This window comes from Castanea sativa, chromosome 11, assembly GCF_040712315.1.
Source record: "Castanea sativa cultivar Marrone di Chiusa Pesio chromosome 11, ASM4071231v1".
In the NCBI taxonomy this organism is placed as follows: domain Eukaryota; kingdom Viridiplantae; phylum Streptophyta; class Magnoliopsida; order Fagales; family Fagaceae; genus Castanea; species Castanea sativa.
Genome location: NC_134023.1, coordinates 8,099,453 through 8,119,641, shown reverse-complemented (window position 1 = coordinate 8,119,641; position 20,189 = coordinate 8,099,453). Strand labels below are relative to the sequence as shown.

The 20,189-nt window shown below is 35.3% G+C and overlaps 1 long non-coding RNA gene across 2 annotated transcripts; it reads right to left on the bottom strand.

Annotated features, from left to right (window-relative positions):
* Positions 1-8,756: 8,756 nt before the first annotated feature.
* On the bottom strand, positions 8,757-11,230 carry LOC142615247 (uncharacterized). 2 transcript variants are annotated; one of them, XR_012840702.1, is made up of 5 exons: positions 11,158-11,230; positions 10,645-10,740; positions 10,305-10,410; positions 9,126-9,179; positions 8,757-8,930 (listed from the first exon to the last, which is right to left on the bottom strand). It is a non-coding gene; the product is annotated as an uncharacterized LOC142615247 (long non-coding RNA). The 2 variants fall into 2 exon arrangements; XR_012840703.1 differs by lacking the exons at positions 8,757-8,930; positions 9,126-9,179 and adding an exon at positions 9,192-9,275.
* Positions 11,231-20,189: the final 8,959 nt, after the last annotated feature.

The window sequence follows — 20,189 nt, the reverse complement described above, 5'->3', positions numbered from 1 at the left end:
TCTTCTATGACTAAATCACATAAATCATATACTATACATCTAAAAAATTATATGATAGTGTCCAAATATTCATGTTACCATTATTTTAGATAATAAACAACTTCATTATTTATAACATAATGTCATATATAATATTATACACAGCATCATACGATAGGATTTTAGGGAACTAATACTTACAGTAAAAAGTTTATATAATGTTCCGATGTGGGACACTAGGTGCCTGAAAAGATTGTGAATAGGTCCATTAACCTGGTGGGTTACTAATTCAGTAATTCAAGGTCATATTGAAGACCTTTCAATACCATCATTCCGTTAAAAAATTTAAAAGAAAAATAATAAAAAACTTCAGCAGAATGAATGTCTATTGTATTGTTGTAGCTTTACACACAGAGTTCAGCAAAACCCACAATGCATTTCCTGACTAGTAAGTCCTACTTGATCTGATAGTTTGTACTTCAAAATTGATTTATACGGTATTTTTTTTTTCTTTTAACATTACCCAATTACTCAATCTTCTAACCGCAAATATTTCTTGAACAATTGTGCGTTGCTACATATATGATCTCACACAAAAGGGTTGTTTGGATGAAATTGTAGCTTATGGGTTGTGCAGTTCTTATCTTTGTCACCACACGTTCACCACTTCTCTTTCTAAAATTTTCTCCTTATCTTTCCACCTTCTCCCTCTCTCCAGAAGAGAAAGTTTATGGACCAAACAAATTTCACAACAAATATATCAAATTGTTAATGTATGTGAAAAAGAAAAAAAAGGAAATATATATATAAAGAAGGCTATATTTACAACATTTTCACTACAAATTGTCACTGTTAGGTAAAAACAATGATGTTAATAATGAGCATAAATTAAAGCTAGTAATAGCTTGGCACATATAAATTTTTTTGATATTATTATGAAAATGTTGTAGAAGTTGCATTTATTTTTTAAAGCATTGCTTCTCTCCAAAAACTTTACCCAAGATCTATTCTCTCTCATTTTTTTTCCATCTCCTTCTTTCCCTTTCGCTTCTCTTCTTTTGGATCCAAAAGTCCAAAACCCAATTGTTTCTTTAATACTTTGACAGAGAGAGACAGAGATTGGAATCGTTCTTCACATGTCATTTTAGAATCTGGGATTAGAGATCTTCAATTGAGCCATTAATCTAAAATTCCAAAACTCAATTGTTTCTTTAATGCTCAGAGAGAGAGAGATTGGAATTGTCCTTCACATGTCATTTCAAAATCTAAGATTTGAGATCTTCAATTGAGCCATGCATGATAGTTCTTGTGATTTTGGGTTGAGAGAGAAAATTTGTTCTTTAGATTTTGGGTTGAGAGAGAGTGTGTGTTGCTATGATCTTGGGATGAAAAAGAGAGTTTATGATTCATGCTTGGCTTTTTGAGAAAAACCATAACGTGGAACCTACATTAAATTTAATGTTTTGACTTTTTGGCCAAAAAAAATAATAGTGAAACCCATAAAAATAAGCTACAAAAAAAAAAAAAAAAAAAAAACTCTTTTATTGGGAAAATTTAGGTACACAGCAAAAGGAGTATCTTTTTTTTTTTTTTTTTTGTATTAGATTATATTTTGCAGGTCCCACTATTTGTTTTCTTCAAAAAGTCAATAAAATTAATTAATGTAGGTCCCACGTTATGAATTTTCTCAATATCCAAAATATTTTTTTTTCTTATTGCAAGTCTCACTCTACTTTTTTTTTTTTTCTTTTAAAATCTTTTTGGTCGGATAAAGAAAAAACTAATAAAACTCACCAAGTGTATGGATATAACTAATTTCACAACTCGCAATATTTTTCAAAATTAATTCACAAATCCTAAGAGGAATGATGTTGATTTTTTTTTTTTTTTTTAAAGTGAGATGTTGAGAATAAAGAAAAAAAATAAATGAAAGATGAATAATTCACAAAGAAAATGAGGAATTGGAAATGAGAGAAGAAAATGATAGGATAAAAAAAAAAGATGAGAGAGAGAGAGAGAGAGAGAGAGAGAGAGAGAGAGAGAGAAAGATGAGAAGAGAAAGAAATAATGGGAAGATGAGAAAGAGAGGATAAAGATGAAGATGATAAAGAGATATTAAAAAAAATTATGAGAAGATGAGAAAAAAAGAAGAGATGGAAAAAAGATGATGAGAAGATTAAAAAAAAAAAAGAGATGAACAAAAAATTAAGAGAAGATTAAAAGGAATGATGTGACATGTTGTGCCTATAGTTCAGTCCTGATGTATTTGGACCTAACCTGATGTGATTTGTTAAGCTTGGTTCAGTCCTGATGTGTTTGGACCTAACTTGATGTATTTTGTTATGATTGGTTATGTCCTGATGTGTATGGACCTAACTTGATGTGACTCGTTGTGATTGATTCTGTCCTGGTGTGTTTGGACCTAACCTAATGTGACTCGTTGTGCTTTGGTTCTGTCATGATATGTTTGGACCAAACCTGATGTGATCCATTATGTTGATGTAGCTTAATTGTTGTGAAAAATTTCAAAGATTCAAAAAAAAAATTCAAAGTTCCAAAGAAAAATCCAAAGCTTCAAGAAAGATGTCACTTAAAAAAAATTCAAAGTTCAAAAGAGGAATTTAAAATTCAAGAGAGAGAATGACACTTAAGAAGAAAATCAAGAATTTCAAAAATTCAGGAGAGATTTCAAAGGAAATAATGAAAGATTTTTTTTCAAAAATGGATGGATTTGTATGACAAATTTCTTAAATGATGTTGATTTCTTAAATAATGAATATTTTTGGGAAAAAAATGATGTGTGTCTTGAATGATAAATTCTTTGATGTGTGATGTTGAGTCTCTTGAACCTTTTAGGATAATATGATGTCGTGTTGATGTGCTTATGATGATGTACATATGTTTATGATGTTGTGTTGATGTGTTTTTGATGTTATGATGATGTGTTGATAACATGATGTGTGATGTGCGATGTGTGATTTTGGCTTAGGATAGTAGCCATTCTTATTGTGTGCATTTGATTCTAAGTTTAGGATAGCAAACTTAGGCTCTTTGATGATTGAGGTTGTGTTTATGATGTGTTGATGCATTCTTGTTGGCTTAGGATAGTAACCATTTTTGTTGTGTTCATGATGTGTTGTTGATGTGATGATAACATGGAATGTTGATGTGATGAGTTTTCTGTTTGGCTTGGGATAGTAGCCACTTTTGTTGTTTTTCCCTTTACCCAAGGTTCAAGATAACAAACCTAAGAGAATAGGGACTCATAGAATCTAGTGATTGGATTTTGCACCCACGCCCCATGTTTGTTTGTTTGCTTGCATGTTTTTGTGTTTGTGTTGTGTGTGTGTGTGGACTTAAAGTTTATTAACCTATAAAATGGTTCATTTCTTTAGGCTTTCGACTACACTTGCAGAGTAAGTATAGCCAAAAGAAGGGCAACTTTAGTCTCTGGTCCCAATGATGAGCTTTACACGTCTACAAAAGGTAATTGAAGTTATTTTGATAGTCTGGAATTAATCACAACTCAAAAGTGCTCAAATTTCTTTGAAAACGATGCCGAAAAATGACCTTTACTCGTTGGTTTTCCCATAACTTTTGATAGCCAACGAATTTTTGAGTGCGGTTTATTTTATTAGAAATCGGACATCCTAGGCTTTAATTTAAAAACAAATTTTGCCTAATTTGGACTTAAATTAAGTTAGTTATGACCATTTGAAATTAGACATCGGGGCATGCGCACGCAAGCTGCTTTCCAAAATCCTAGAACTTCATTTTTTAGGGCCTAAGGCCCCCTTCTTTGATGGGCACTAGCCCCTAGACCTTTTAGAACGTCCAAAACCTTCTAAATGAGTCTAAAAACCCTAGTTTAGACATATAAATACAACCTTATGCGTCCAAATTCAAACCCTAGCTAGAGAGAGTTGATTCTTCACCTACATTCTTCCAAAAACTCATTCTTTCTTTTAACCCTCTGAACACACATCCATTAGAACTTTTTCAAAACCTCTCTCTAGTGTTCATTCAAGCAGATACTAAGTTTTTCAAATCATTGGATCAAAACCTTTTCAAGAATCATTTTTATTTTGAGTTATGATGGCTAAGAACTATTGAAAGCTTCTATTTTCCTTTAAATCTCATTAAATCTTGTTGTATAGGCACTGAAGGGCCGGTTAAATCTCTACCTAGTTGTGATCCATAAGCAAGGTGAGCCTCTCCCCATGACTCTTCCTTAATTTGGGTTTTTATAACTTGTGATCTTGTTGTTCTTAATTTTATTTATGTGTTATATATGCTTAGAAATATGATTTGATTTGTTTGGTTTTGATTTTTTGTGTCTCACCATATTTTGATTGAAGAGTAGAATAATTGGATATGTTTATGAACATGTTTTGACGTGTTAAGAGTTGCTCTTGTTTATTGTTAGATCCAATGCATGTTTAGGAATAGATTTTGTTTTGCTTATCTTTGTTGTTAGTTCAGGTTGTTTAATTTTGTATTAGAAGCATGCTAGGTTTTGTTTGACTGTTGTTTTGTTGATGCTTTAAAATTGTTTTTCTGGGCGTATATACATGCGCATGCTTCGAGCATGCGTACGCATACTCAAGGCATGCGTACACATTCTTCATGTATGTGCATGCATACTCGTACCTAGAAACCCAGATTTAAGGTTCTTACTATTTTATTTGTTTTGCTTAGTTTTAATCACATGTTTAGGTCTTGTTGAGTCTAGTTTTCACATGGTTAGCATTAAGGTTAGTAGAATAACATGTTTCACATGCTTTATTTGTCAATTTGATTGGTTTATATCTTGCATGAACAATTTGAACATGAACATGCATTGAAGCATAGGTGTTGTGGTGCTGTGGTGCTGTGAGGTAAGTGAGGTAAGTCATGTATAATTACTTGAGCATGCATTTGATTTGGATGATAAGCATGATATGGTTTATGAACATGATGAATATGCTTAGTTGATGCTATGATGTTATGCTTGGATGTTTGGGATATGCTTGATATTAATGCCTTATTGATGTTGCTGTTTTGTGATGTGCTTACTGCCCTTGGATATATTTTGTTAGATGAATGATAGGGTTTTTATGCTATGGATAAGTGTGGGACATTTGCCATGTTTGGAAGTTAGATGCATGTTAGTGTGTGTGAGTTTAGAGTAGCATATTAGAGGAACCTTTAATGGGATTAGAATTTGGAACATAATGAGTGGATGCCAACCTACGGGTTGGGTGGGGTTGGGAGCCTAAGACCTTCCCATCTCCATACGTAAACTCCGAACATGTGCTCTAGTAAAGATTAGTCCTTCAACTAGGGTGCTACATTTATGGTTCCTAGACCTAAACTAGGTGGCAATTCCATTTACACCCTTTTCCATGGTCCACCCTAGGCCAAGGCGTACAACCCACGAATTTGGGAAAACCCAAATGCACCATTGTGGGCCCTTGCACCTACACTCATACCAAAAGAGGAAAAAGTTGTGGATTATCATGAGGTGCATGTCATAGGGTCAGTTCACACCAAGCCAAATAGCATTAATGGACTTCGACCATTTATATAGAAACCAAGTTTTAAACTTAAACCTACAAAAAAAAAAAAAAACCAAAGAATTCATTTGTTGTTGTAATCCAAAAGAGAGAAAAGGAGGGCCAGCAAGAATAGGTAGACATGGGGCTCAAGAAATCAAAAGAAAAGCAAAATGGGTAATAGACCCACTCAATTTCAAAGGGGGAGATATCGCCAAAGGGAGGTAAAATGGAGGGAGAATGGAGAATGAAGAAGAAAGAAAAAAAGAAAATAAAAAGAGAGAAAAAGAATGAGAGAATATAATAGATAGAATGAGAGAAAAATAGTGGAGAAAAGGTGGAGAATTTGTACCTAGTAGTGTACTTGGACCCTTTCGCAGAATACACCTAGAGAGAGATCACTACAGAATAGTAGTATTGACATACACACTATGACAACTTCCTCTCTCCCACGAGACACATCTCTCTTGAGTTTCTCAATATTCATCTTAATATGGCTAATCTGACTCATATTCCAAACCTCATAGTTTTGTGCCAACTCTAGGCAATATGACTATGTGAGTTGGAGTTGTACTCTTTTTGGCCCGATTTGTTTAGCAGAATGTATTTTATACGTATATGCATGAATGCGTATCAGTATATATACAAATATATATATATATATATATAGGCTAACATGTTATAACTAACATTTGCTTGATGAATACATTCTTTGGGCTTTAGTATTTTTTGTGCAAGACTTATAATAGTAGAAGAAGCAAAGCAATTGATATGCCAAGAATGTATTGACCCATTGTGATGAATTAACCAATTAATTTAGCTAAGTTAATTAATTAATCCAATTAACATGCAATATGCGTGGTAGCACAAACAAATCACCAACTAAGTTAATATGCAGCTGAAAATAAAGTTGACATGGTGATTTGTTTAGAAATCGAGAAAACCTCCAAGGTAAAAACCCCACCGGGTGATTTTAAGGTCACCACTCCCGAGAATCCACTATTATCACAACAAACAGTTACAAGTAAAGGAATCCCAGTACCTTATACCAACCTACATTTGAACTCTTATCCCAATACCAAATAAGACTTGTTCTGTAGTGACAATCTCTCATTTTAATGCATGGCTTCCAGTATGTGACTAACCAATTCGATGCACGGATCCAAGTATGTGACTAACCAATTCGATGCACGGATCCAAGTATGTGACTAATCACCAACTTGAGAAAGATGTTGGCTGCAAAGTTCTTCAGTTTATCACGTAATGAAGATCACAAAGCTCCTTGGTTACAAAACCCTACGGTGTACAAACGCAGCAGCCTCTTGAAGAGAAAGATGAACTAGGGCATATGTCTCCGGTTTACAATATGCTTGTGAAAAACTTTTGCATTAAGTTGCATCAGCTATGACGGCCCTTAAAACAATCCTTATATATGTTTAGGGTTGTGAGAAAAGAAAGCCTAAACATGTGTACACGGATTGGAGTGAAATTAGATCTAGAAAACTTATTTTCTTAAATCTCGATAGATAGGTTATCTGTCAAGAGTTGTTGAGCATTGGGCTTAAACAACCTTTTAAACCTCGATAGATACTAGCTATCGAGCTTTAAAATCCAGCACTTCTTCACTTGAATCTTAGACATATTTGCGTGGCTTTAACACTTGAACTTGAAACCTTGTTCCTTGAAGTATAAACACATCCTAGATCTACCCAATTACAAGTAAAGTGCGTTTTGTCAAAGGATTAGCCAATTCTAAATTGACATATGTTCCTAACATGATTCACATATGTCCTAACAATCTCCCCCTTTGACAATACGTGACAAAACCACAACAAACAAATGAACATATGAGAGAAGTCATAAATCACTAAACTCATACTTACTTGTTGAGTACAATAAAATCTATCCTACCATAATATCTTGAAAAAATTTGCAACAAGAGAGATTATGGCAAGAAAGACTTTGACAACATGTATTTTTGAAACAATTTAAACAAAACTTATCACGGCATCTTAGTGTGAAACAGAAATAAAAGATTGCGTACAAGATATAAGAAGCATGCGCATAAAGAGAGAAAAGAAACAACACATGAAGAGATAGGTGAAAGAAATGTAATAAAATCCTCATCAAATATATATATATATATATATATATATATATATATATATATATATATATAAACATAAGAGTACGAGGTTTGCTATCACAATGTAAGAAAAATGTATCCATAAAAGATAGAAAAGAAAAAAAAACACATAAGTCCTCATTAAATCCCTCAAAAAGAATAGACACTCCCCCTAACAAAAATATCTCCTATAACTAACTCTCCCCCTATATACATGACTACTCTCATATCCTAAACTACTCCATCTTTTTGTCACGAATGACAAAGGGAAAGTCACTGAGAAACAGTCATCTCATCAACGGTGGAAGAGCTAGAATCCCCATCTCCAATAGAAGTGCCACTAGAATCACCACCATCGTCCTCGTCCTCAGAAGTCTCTGGAGAAGGAGAGGGGGATGCGATGAAGCCACTAAGGCGAGCCTATCGTCTAGCAATCACTACAACAAAATGTATTTTCAGTGAGGAAAAAATTCGTCACTAAAAGTCCAGTTTTTCATCACTAAGAACCTTTAGCGACGAAATCTGACTTTTAGCGATGAAACTCATTTTGTCGCTGAAACCCCGTCGCTGAAAGTCCTAGCGACGAAAAATTTCGTCACTGAAAGTCCGATTTGTTTTAAAAAGAAAAAATTTTAAGCGATGAAAACGTTTCGTCGCTAAATGTTTTCCTCGTTAAAAACACTATTCAGTGACAAAAATTTTTCGTCACTAAAAACACTTTAGTTTATTAAATCATATTTAGTGACGAACAATTTTGTCACTAAAACTATTTTCGGGTACATATAGTGACGAAAATATTCGTCACTAAAACTAATTTTAAGAAATGCAGGCACATATAGCGACGAAAATTTTCGTCACTAAAACCATTTCTTACAAAATTTTGCTACATTTAGCGACGAAATATTTCGTCACTAAAACATTTTTTTGTTGCTATATTTGTGACGAAAAAATTCGTCGCTAAAACGTAATTTCTGTTTTTATTTTTTTCATAGCTTTGATATTAACCTGTAAGTTGTCATTACATTATTAAAACCTCGAATTTGAATAACATATTTATTTCAACAACACATTTATAAAAAAAATATCTATACATTCCACAAGTAAAAAATAAAAGAAGTATCCAATTCAAACTCTTTCCATACAATAATTGTTTGCAATACATACAATAACTCAAGATGTTTTATAACAATACAAAAAGTGAAGCATAATATAATCAGAACTAACGGAAGATGTCCTCATATGTCTTCAAGTAATGCCAAAAGTAAATCCCTTAAAAGCGACCAATAAGAAATCTGCACAAATATAAAAACAATACTACATTAAAATTGTAAAATAAAACTAGTAACTATGTTATAAGAAAATCCTCTTGCACTTTGAGAATAGTTTCCTATCATTTGAAAGAGAAAAAAAAAAACAAACAATCACAACATTAATACTACGTATGTTATAGCTTCACAAACATAATAGGGATGGAATGATACACATACCACTCAAATGAATACACGGGCATGGAATATTACCACTCAAGTCCACAACCGGTCCTGCAAAATTAATAAATGTACCCCTTCAATATATGGACGACTTAATTTGCCATCAGGTGTCTTACCCATTGGCATCCAACTTTTATCCATGTTTGACTACAATAAGGTAAACGCTGCTTTAGTAAAATAAGGACAACTCATCCATAATATATTCCAACACAACAACCCACTAGAAAACCAATCACAAACATCACAAGTATAGAGTGTTTATATGTATTGAAATCAATTAAAGTACTATTCGTCACAAGTATGAATTTAAACCACCTTATAACACCATGCAAGCCACCCGCTTGCACCAACACAACAACCCACCACAAAACCAATCACAAACATCACAGTACGATGCTTACACGTATTGAAATCGAATAAAGGAACACAATTGCTACTAATTAACAAGTTTCATTCACATTTACAAGGGATTAAAAATACTTCCAATATGAATTTAAACCACCTTATAACACCATGCAAGCCACCCGCTTGCACCAACACAACAACCCACCACAAAACCAATCACAAACATCACAGTACGATGCTTACACGTATTGAAATCGAATAAAGGAACACAATTGCTACTAATTAACATGTTTCATTCACATTTACAAGGGATTAAAAATACTTCCAATATGAATTTAAACCACCTTATAACACCATGCAAGCCACCCGCTCGCTCTAACATAACAACCCACCACAACCAATCACAAACATCACAAATATAGAGTTGTTACAAGTAATGAAATCAATTAAAGTACTATTCATCACATCTAACCAACAAGGCCTATTCACATTTGCAAGAAACTAAAAACACTCCTAATATGAATTTAAACAATCTTATAACACCATGCAAGCCATCTGCTTGCTCCAACATAACAACTCACCACAAAACCAATCACAAACATCACAGTACAATGCTTACAAGTATTGAAATCGAATAAAAGAACAAAATTACTACTAATTAACAAGTTTCATTCACATTTGCAAGAAATTAAAAACACTCCCAATATGAATTTAAACCACCTTATAACACCATGCAAGTCACCTGCTTGCTACAACACAGCAACCCACCACAACCAATTACAAACGTTACAAGTATAGAGTTTTATAGGTATTTGAACAGATTTTACTTACTGTGATCAAGCTAAGAGTACATGTCTGATTTGTTGGCTAAGCTTTGGTCTTTGACTTTCACAGTTCTAAGCCTCTTTCTATTCTCCCACAGCAACCCAAACAATCACTAACCTTGTCATCACATTCAACTAAAAACCATTAAATTTCTAATAATACTCAAACTAATAAATAAAAAAAAAAAATTTTGTATCTATTAAACGATGCATTAATCTTAAATTATAAATATATGAGATTGGGTAAATCACACAGTTGTGTAGAGAAGTGCTTCTATGAAGTAAACCAACAAGACCATATTGCCTTTTCAGGACTGAAATGGCTCAAACCCATGAATGAGACTTACCCATATGTTTTGGTTATTCTAATAGCCACCCACTATTCATAGAAACACACATATACAGTTCCCACTCCTTGCTACCAAAGCCACCAAATATTCCAACTACAGCGTACAAAATGAATATCAATATGAGTAGCACGGACACAACAATGTAATGAAACAAAATTATAAATATATGACACAAATTTTATTAAAAACATCTGCCATATTTAATACATTTTTTATAAACATTAAATCTATATAAAAAAATTTCATGAATTTTATCTAGTAAAGAAATTTTTTTAATGATTCACTAGTAAAGAAACAAGTTCTGATGTTTCACTAGATCAAAAATGATTACTAGAATGTTATATGGGCACCACACAGTGATGAACTTCCTATTGATGGTAAGGTTTAAAAAATATTTAAATTCACTGGGTATGAGTGAAAGCCCACATTGTAGAACAAACTTAAAACAATTAATTTTTTCTGTATAAGACTATAAGCAAATGAATGATCAAATTTAAATGAAAACGGTACCTAGTTATATCATAGACAAGCAATGCACCAGTAGCCCTTTTGTAATTGGACCTCGTAATCTGAAGGATTCTTGACCCGCCTGGAATATTTCCAAGGAAACTTTAACATCTACAACTTTAGTCACTTAAGGTACAAAATAGAATTCCATCACAAACTCACAGATATCTAAGGAAATACACTTGATAAATAAGCGACCCATTTCATAATACTCATCAAACTCGCATTTATCCTAGATTTGAAGCTTAATGGGTTTCTTATTAAATCCATATAAGAAACATTTGCCAGCAACTTGTTTATTTTTCATAGTTCTCATATTTTTTTTTGAAAATTAAAATAAATAAAATAAAAAGAAACAGAGAAGTCAGGGGGCTTACACGCAACCATCGCGAATGGGTATGTATCGACGATGGTGGCCGGAACGGCGACGGTTCGCTTCAAACGGCGACGGTTCGCTTCAAATTGGCGACGCTTCGCTTCCTTCAAACGGCGATGGTTCGCTTCCTTCAAATCGTCGACGGTGAGCTTTCTTCAAACGACAACGGTTGGCTTTCTTCAAATCGGTGGCGGTGAGCTTTCTTTACCAGCGATGGTCACAACATTATCGGCGATGGGTTTGCTTCAAATTGGCGATGGTGACTGTTGGAGCTTTTCGACGACGGCGACGGTTGGAGCTTTTCGGCGAAGGTTGGAGCTTTCTTCAAACGGCGACGGTGAGCTTGCTTTACTGGCGACGGTCACAAAACTATCGGTGACGGGTTTGCTTCAAACGGCGACGGTGAGCTTGGGTACTAAAATAAGCTTGGGTTTTTTTTTTTTTTTTTTTTTTTTTTACCAAAATGAGCTTGGGTATTGAAATGGGTATTGAAATGGGAACTATTTGGGAGTATTTATAGTGAACTCTTTAGTGACGGACGATTTCATCGCTATTGCTTGGATTTTCAATTTTTAGCGACGAAAATCAATTTCGTCACTAAAAAACTCAGATTTTGTAAATATTTTTAGTGACGAATTCAAATTTCGTCACCAAAATGTCTGAAGATAATAGGCTTGATTTTTTAACGACAAAATAGTTTCGTTGCTGTTAGTTTCTTTTAACGACGAAACAAATTTTGTCCCTGATAATCTCCCTGTAAAATCTACAGCGACGAAATGATTTCGTCGCTAAAAACGTAGAGTTTCAGCAATGAAAAATTTCGTCGCTGTAGACTTATTAAACTAGCGCCAATTTTTCCCCTTTTGGCGCCCTTGTTCCAAATCAATAAATAGCAACGAAATTTGAATTTCGTCGCAAAAGGTCATTAGTTTTTCATTTTTAGCGACGAAATTCAAATATCGTCGCTAAAGGTTATTAATTTTTGTGACGAAATTAAAATTTCGTCGCTAAATGTAGTTTTTCAGTGACGAAAAATTTTTCCTCGCTAAAATTTGTCACTAAAAATACATTTTATTGTAGTGAATACAACCGACACGGGTGTTCACCTTATACAACTCAGTAGTGAGTGTATCAAGGTGAGCATCCATGTTCACAAGCTACGCCATGACCACCTCGAGGGTCACACCACCTGCAAAAGTAGAAGGAGAAGCGGATGAGAATGGAGCGGAAGAAGCCAGAGTAGCAGCGTTTAACGGTAGCAGCGTTTATGGCACACATAATCGAAAAATGAGGAGTCTCGGGACAGGAGATAGAAAAATGGCGAAGAAGCCTCGTGATAGCCGAAGGAAAAATTAGCTTATCACGAGTTGTCGTATCCTTATAAACATCCATAAGGAGGAGTATGAAATGAGAGGGAAAATCAATAATAAGTCCCTCAAGTAGGGATAACAAAAAAGAGCACGAGGCTCAGTAATAGAATTATAGTGAGACAAGGGATAAAGGGCAAATGTCATCACCATATTCAGGAACCTCGGACCTTTAGCAAAGGCTGAGCAAGGGGTGTTTTGAAGGCCACCCTAGGAAGATGTTGTCCCACAGAATCAGGATATGTGTTTGTCTTTAGACACAGTCTTAAGACGATCGCAGCCAGGGTAGTCAGGATACGCTACCCTTGGTACATATAGCAGCTCAGATACAATATCCGGAGTGACTACGAAGTGTGGACCACAAACACGAGTGACAAAATGAGGTACAGAGTAATCAAATCTATGCATATTGGAGTAAAACTCCTATATGATCACAAAGGGACAAGTGACTGGGATGCCATATAGTGACTTCCAACCCCTACTGTAGATGATAGTGGGAAGGTTAGTATTGGAAAAGTCCAATAGAATGACATGGCTTTTCAAATGAATGCCTTGTCGAGAAACGTTGTCCGAGAAGTCTGAACGAGCCTTCACAGAAAAGTACCAACACAGATCAATAAGAGAATATGAAGAATTGAAGGTACGTATGCATGAAAAATGCATGAGCATGTGATATGAAACAGTAAAAACATCATGGGCTCAGCCCAATCTAATCCTACTAGCACACATGAATTCAACATATTGATCACACATCTATAATGCATGAAACATTGTTAAAATGAAAATGTGATGCAATGCATGATCATTTAGGATTATTTAAACAAAACCCATCCCAAGAATGTTACAAAAACCTTAATAATTTTGAAAAATCCCTAAATCTTTCAAAAATCCCAAAAGTTAGGTCAAAAGAGATGAAATGCATGATTAATGAGAGAAATAGAATCATATTAGAGGAAGAAAATGATCTTGAGACTGAAGATTGAGTGGGGAAGAGGTTTAGAGTGATTAAGAAGTGTTTGGGAAGGTGAGGAGTCAGAAAGAATCGAGAGAGATCAAGAGAAATGAGAAAGAAATCGCACTGACCATTTTTATAGAAATAACGATTCTTGACAGATCGAGAGGTATCAAGAGGTGTCGAGATTTATAATTTGACAGATACAACTATCGAGAAGCTATCAAGAGGTGTCCACAACAAAAGAGGCTCGATGGATCGAGAAGCTATCTAGCAGCTATCGAGGAGACAGAAACTTTGTCAATGGATCGAGAAGCTATCAAAAATCTATCTAGAATGATTCTTAAGAACCTCGATGGATCAAAAATACGATAGAAGTTGTTGAGAAAAGAAGCTCAAGAGCTCGATAGATAGCCTAGCTGTCGAGAGGTGTCCAGCAGCTATCGATATTGCTTAAAAACAGTTTTTCAAGAAGAGAAAAACACAAATATGAATGCAATCAAGCATGCTACACAACCAAGGATCCAATCAACATTTTAAGCTCTCAAAAATATATCTCAACAAGAAAAATGTCAAGCATATAGATCCAAAACACACACACACACACACTAAACAAGTCTAACCAATTTTATATTTCAAAAACAAGTCACGACAGTTTAGTGAGCATACATTAACACAAGTATTCCCTGTAATGGCCAAATCACATTGTACCTGCACATGTATCAAAAGTAGCAAAGAATATTGCATGTTGTGTGCGAAAAACATCGAAGATTGCATAAGTGTTTACATGTTATGACGATTTGAGATATGAGAAAATCACTCTAACTCACACACAATCATAACTACTTGATGGGGACTATCACCTTCGAGGTACATCCTATAACTCCCACATCTTCTAGAAGACACGCTTGCAATCATATATAAAGCATTTTGATTCTTTTTGCTTTTTATTTTTCTTTGCATATTTTCTTTTAAGCAAACCATGCATGGGCATATAAAAGAGAGAGAAGAAATACCCAATGATGTTAAGCTTTTGACATTGCACTTTTGCTATGCCAAAGCATGCAGATTTCATTTCATGATTGGTGGGCAACAGTGGTTAGATGGTTATTTATGCCTTTCTCTTAGGATTTTCTAGTCCTTCTCGTCAAAAAGAGTGATACGAGTGTTAAGTACAAGAGATTATTTAATCTTACTCATCACAAACACGAGTCACAAAGCTCACTTGCTTAGTTATGCATAGAGATGCTCATTTAAGCTACAAGAGATACAAAGTTTAGAAAACTTTGTTTCAATGGCCACCGAAGGTACACAAGTACCAATGTACATAAAACACACACTGTTTTTGTATTTTTATTATTTTTATTTTTATTTTATGAAAAACAAAATAAAGCAAAATTGAAAACAAACAAACAAACAAAAACATGTTAAACAAAGCAAAGCATAAAACTAGATGCAAATGCATGAGGAAGGAGGAGGAGAAGAGGAGATCAATCCATGGAGATAACATCAATGTTTTGGCGAAGGAATTCAAACCGCTTGCTATGAAGAGGTTTGGTGAACAAGTCAGCCTTCTGATCATTAGTGTGAAAGAACTCAAGAGTGATAGTACCATTTTCGACAAGCTCCCGAATGAAAAGATGTCGAATCTCTATGTGTTTGGTTCAAGAATGTTGAATCGGATTCTTAGAGATATTAATGGCATTGGTATTGTCACAATAGATAGTAAGATGTTCTTGACGTATACCATAATCAAGAAGGAGTTTTTGCATCCATAGAAGTTGGGTGCAACAGCTACCGACAGTGATGTATTCAGCCTCTGCAGTGGATAATGAGATGAAATTCTACTTTTTGCTCATCCAAGAGATAAGATTATTACCCACGTAAAAACAACCCCCTGAAGTACTCTTTCTATCATCAGCATTTCCAGCCTAGTCTGCATTAGAATACCCAGCTAAGACATCATTTGTGTCCTCGCTATACCATACACTAAAGTCGGTAGTGGTTTTGACATACTTTATGATTCTTTTCAAAGCAATCGTATGAGACTCTTTGGGATTAGCCTGCTATCTAGCAAACACTCCAACACTGTAAAAAATGTCAGGTCTACTAGCAGTAAGGTAAAGAAGACTACCTATCATGCTTTTATAGAGAGATGGATCAACACTCTTACCCAACAAATCAATAGTGAGTTTAACATTAAGGCACATAGGGGTTCTAACAGAACTAGCAAATTCCAAACCAAAATTTTTCACAAGATTCTTAGCATATTTAGAGTGAGATATGAATATACCTGACTCTTGCTGACGAATTTGCAACCCAAGGAAATGATTCAACTCTCCAATCATGCTCATCTCGAACTTGGCCTGCATGAGTTTGGAGAAGCCATGAGTAAGTTCATCCTTAGTGGATCCAAAGACGATATCATCAACATAGACTTGAGCAACTATCAACTCACCATCTTCCCTTTTGATGAAGAGACTTTGATCAGCTTTCCCTCTTGTGAACCTATGTGACACCAAGTATTGTGTGAGCCGATCATACCAAGCTCTGGGGGCTTGCTTTAAACCATAGAGTGCCTTCTTAAGATACAACACATGATCTGAAAAGTGTGGATCAATGAATCCTTTTGGTTGAGCCACATAGACATCTTCTTTAAGAAACTCATTCAAGAAAGCGGTTTTGACATCCATCTGGTAAAGCTTGAACTTCAAATGGCATGCCATGGCTAGGAGAATCTTGATGGACTCCATACGGGATACTAGAGCAAATGTCTCATCATAGTCCATTCCTTCCATTTGAGAGTATCGTTGAGCCACAAGTCGAGCCTTGTTGCGAATCACATTACCTTCCTCATTAATCTTATTGTAGAATATTCACTTTGTGCCAATGATGTGCTCACTCTCCGGTCTAGGTACTAGAGTCCATACATCATTCCTTTGAAATTGAAGCAGTTCATCATGCATAGCTTCAACCTAAGCTTCATCCTGAAGAGCTTCCTTAACCTTGGTAGATTTAACTTATGACAAATAACAAGAATAAGACACAAAGTTAGCAACACATTTATCAACAACAAGCTTCCTTAGTATAAGTTCATTCATGTTTCCCACAATAACTTCAGGAGGATGATTCAACTTAATCCCGGAGGAAGGTCCTTTCTCTTCATAGGATTCAGAATCAAGTGAGGTAGGCATGTCTGCTGAAGCTTCTACAGCACTTGGAGTGGTAGGAGTACTTGGAGATGCGAGCTCTTGATCAACAAGTTCTTGAACATCCTTGGGCTCGGGAGAAAGACTTTCTTTGAGAATCTCCTCACTAACTTTCTCAGAACCAAACTCTGAGGTTTCATCAATAACAACATTCACAGTTTCCATCACCTTCTTGGTTCTTTTGTTGTATACACGATAAGCCTTGCTTGTAGAGGAGTTTCCTAGAAATATTCCTTCATCACTTCAAGAGTAAAATTTTCCAACATTCTCTCTCTCTCCTTGAGAATGAAACAAGTACTTCCAAAGATTCTGAAATACTTGACATTTGGCTTCCTTCCATTCCATAACTCATAGGGAGTCTTCTTGGTACCGAGTATGAAATATACCCTATTAACCATATTACACGCAGCGTTGATGGCTTCTCCCCGCAAGTTTCTAGCCACATCCTTGCTATGCAACATGGCTCTAGCCATCTCTTGAATAACTCTGTTCTTTCTTTCTACTACACCATTTTGTTGAGGAGTAATAGGAGTAGAGAATTCTTTGGATATACCTGATCTAGTGTAAAAGGATTCCATGTAAGAGCTCTCGAATTCTTTACCGTGATCACTTCGAATTCGATCAATCTTTGAGCTCTTCTCATTTTGCAATCTTGTGCACAAGGCTTCAATGTGCTTAGGAGCATTTGACTTGGATCTTAGAAGAATGACCCAAGTGTACCTAGTGAAGTCATCTACCATAACCATGATGTATCTCTTTCCACCAAGAGACTCGGTTCTAGATGGACACATGAGATCCAAATGTAGTAGCTCTAATGGTTTATATGTAGTGGATTTCTGAGTGCTTGGATGTTTGGCTTTCGTCTGTCTCCCAAGTTAACACGGTCCACACACCACATTGTTTACTCTACTTAGCTTCGGTATCCCCAAAACTGATTCATGCTTAGATACAATTGAAAGATGTTTGTAACTAGCATGTCCTATCCTTTGGTGCTATAGGTCTTCATTTGGTAGAAGAATGCTATTGCACACAATATCAGCATCAAGAACCAAACCACAACAATTATCTAGAGTGCGAACACCACTTATGAGCTTCTTCCCAGACTCATCCAACACAAGACATTTCCCTTTTGAGAACAACACCATAAAGTCTTGATCACATATCTGACTTATGCTTAGTAGATCCACTCTCAGACCTTCTACATATAGAACATTTGCAATGTCTGGCAGTCCAGGTAGTGAGATGATTCCCTTTCCTTTAATCTGTGATTTGCTCCCATCACCGAAAGTGACATTACCACCTTTCTTAGACTCGAAAACCTTAAAGAGAGATTAGTCTCTAGTCGTGTCTTGAGCAGCCGCTATCAAGGTACCACAAACATGTGTCCATAACCTTAAATGCAGACTTCATCATAAAGCACATTTCATGCTTAGATGACAGATCAATAGGAATGGTGTTTTCTCTCATCTGCCATTTATGAACAACGCCTTTAACTTTCACTCTTCTCAGAAAAACTCCTCTGCACATTTTCATTCTGAGACAGTCTAGTTTCTTCTTTGTCAAGCTAAGATCTTTTCCAATAATCATCACGATAGATTTCAAATAACTTTTAGACTTGCATTTTCTGATACACTCAATCAAGTAGAGATTAGAAAAACAAGATGTATTTGAAAACAAAGATCTTTTTATGCTGGTTGCAGCCATGACAACAGGGGTCAATGGATCACACAGTAATGATTAAAACCTAATCAGAGTGTGCTTGCTCTGATACCACTTGATAGGCCAAGAATGTATTGACCACTTGTGATGAATTAACCAATTAATTTAGCCAAATTAAGTAATTAATCCAATTAACATGCAATATGCATGGTAGCACAAACAAATCACCAACTAAGTTAATATGCAGCGAAAAATAAACTTGACACGGTGATTTGTTTACGAATGGAGAAAATCTGCAAGGCAAAAACCCCACCGAGTGATTTTAAGGTCACCATTCCTGAGAATCTACTATTATCACAACAAGCGGTTACAAGTAAAGGAATTCCAGTACCTTATACCAATCTACAGTTGAACTCTTACCCTAATACCCAATTGAACTCTTACCCTAATACCCAATTGAACTCTTACCCTAATACCCAATTGGCTTCCAGTACGTGACTAACCAATTCGATGCATGGATCCAAGTACGTGACTAACCACCAACTTAAGAAGGATGTTGGTTGCAAAGTTTTTCAGTTTATCACATGATGAAGATCATGAAGCTCCTTGGTTAGAAAACCCTACGATGGACAAACGCAGCAGCTTCTTGAAGAGAAAGATGAACTAGGGCATATGTCTCCGGTTCACAATATGCTTGTGAAAATTTTTTGCATTAAATTGCATCAGCTATGTCGGCCCTTAAAACAATCCTTATATATGTTTAGGGTTGTGAGAAAAGAAAGCCGAAACATGTATACACAGATTGAAGTAAAATTAGATCTGGAAAACTTATTTTCTTAAATCATAATAGATAAGTTATCTGTCGAGAGTTGTCGAGCATCGGGCTTAAACAACCTTTTAAACCTCGATAGATACTAGTTGTCGAACTTTAAATTCCAGCACTTTTTCACTTGAATTTTGGACAGATTTGCATGGCTTTAACACTTGAACTTGAAACCTTGTTCCTTGAAGTATTAAACACATCCTAGATCTACCAAATTACAAGTAAAGTGCATTTTGTCAAAGGATTAGTTAATTCTAAATTGACATATGTTCCTAACATGATTCACAGTAATGGTCAATTTGCCGAAAGTAGAGAAAAACTCATTTTATAGAGCAAATCTCGTTATATAGCTAGCAGAATAATGTTCCTTCTACAGAAAGTGGAGAACAACCCCTTCAGTGGTAGTGGAAAAGGAGAATAAATTCATTTCACATTAACATTGCTTTGACTAAACTTAATGTTTGTGCACAGACTGGTAGCAGCAGAATGGGACCCTTAAGCGGATTCCGTGAAAGTGTCAAGCCCTACTTCCTTCTTAGAAAAACCCTTGGCTAAAAGATGTCTAATAGAAGCTAGACACGTGACTAGGTGTAAAACATGAAAAAAATGACCCTCAACAGAAGTTTTATATTAACTTTGTCATGATGAG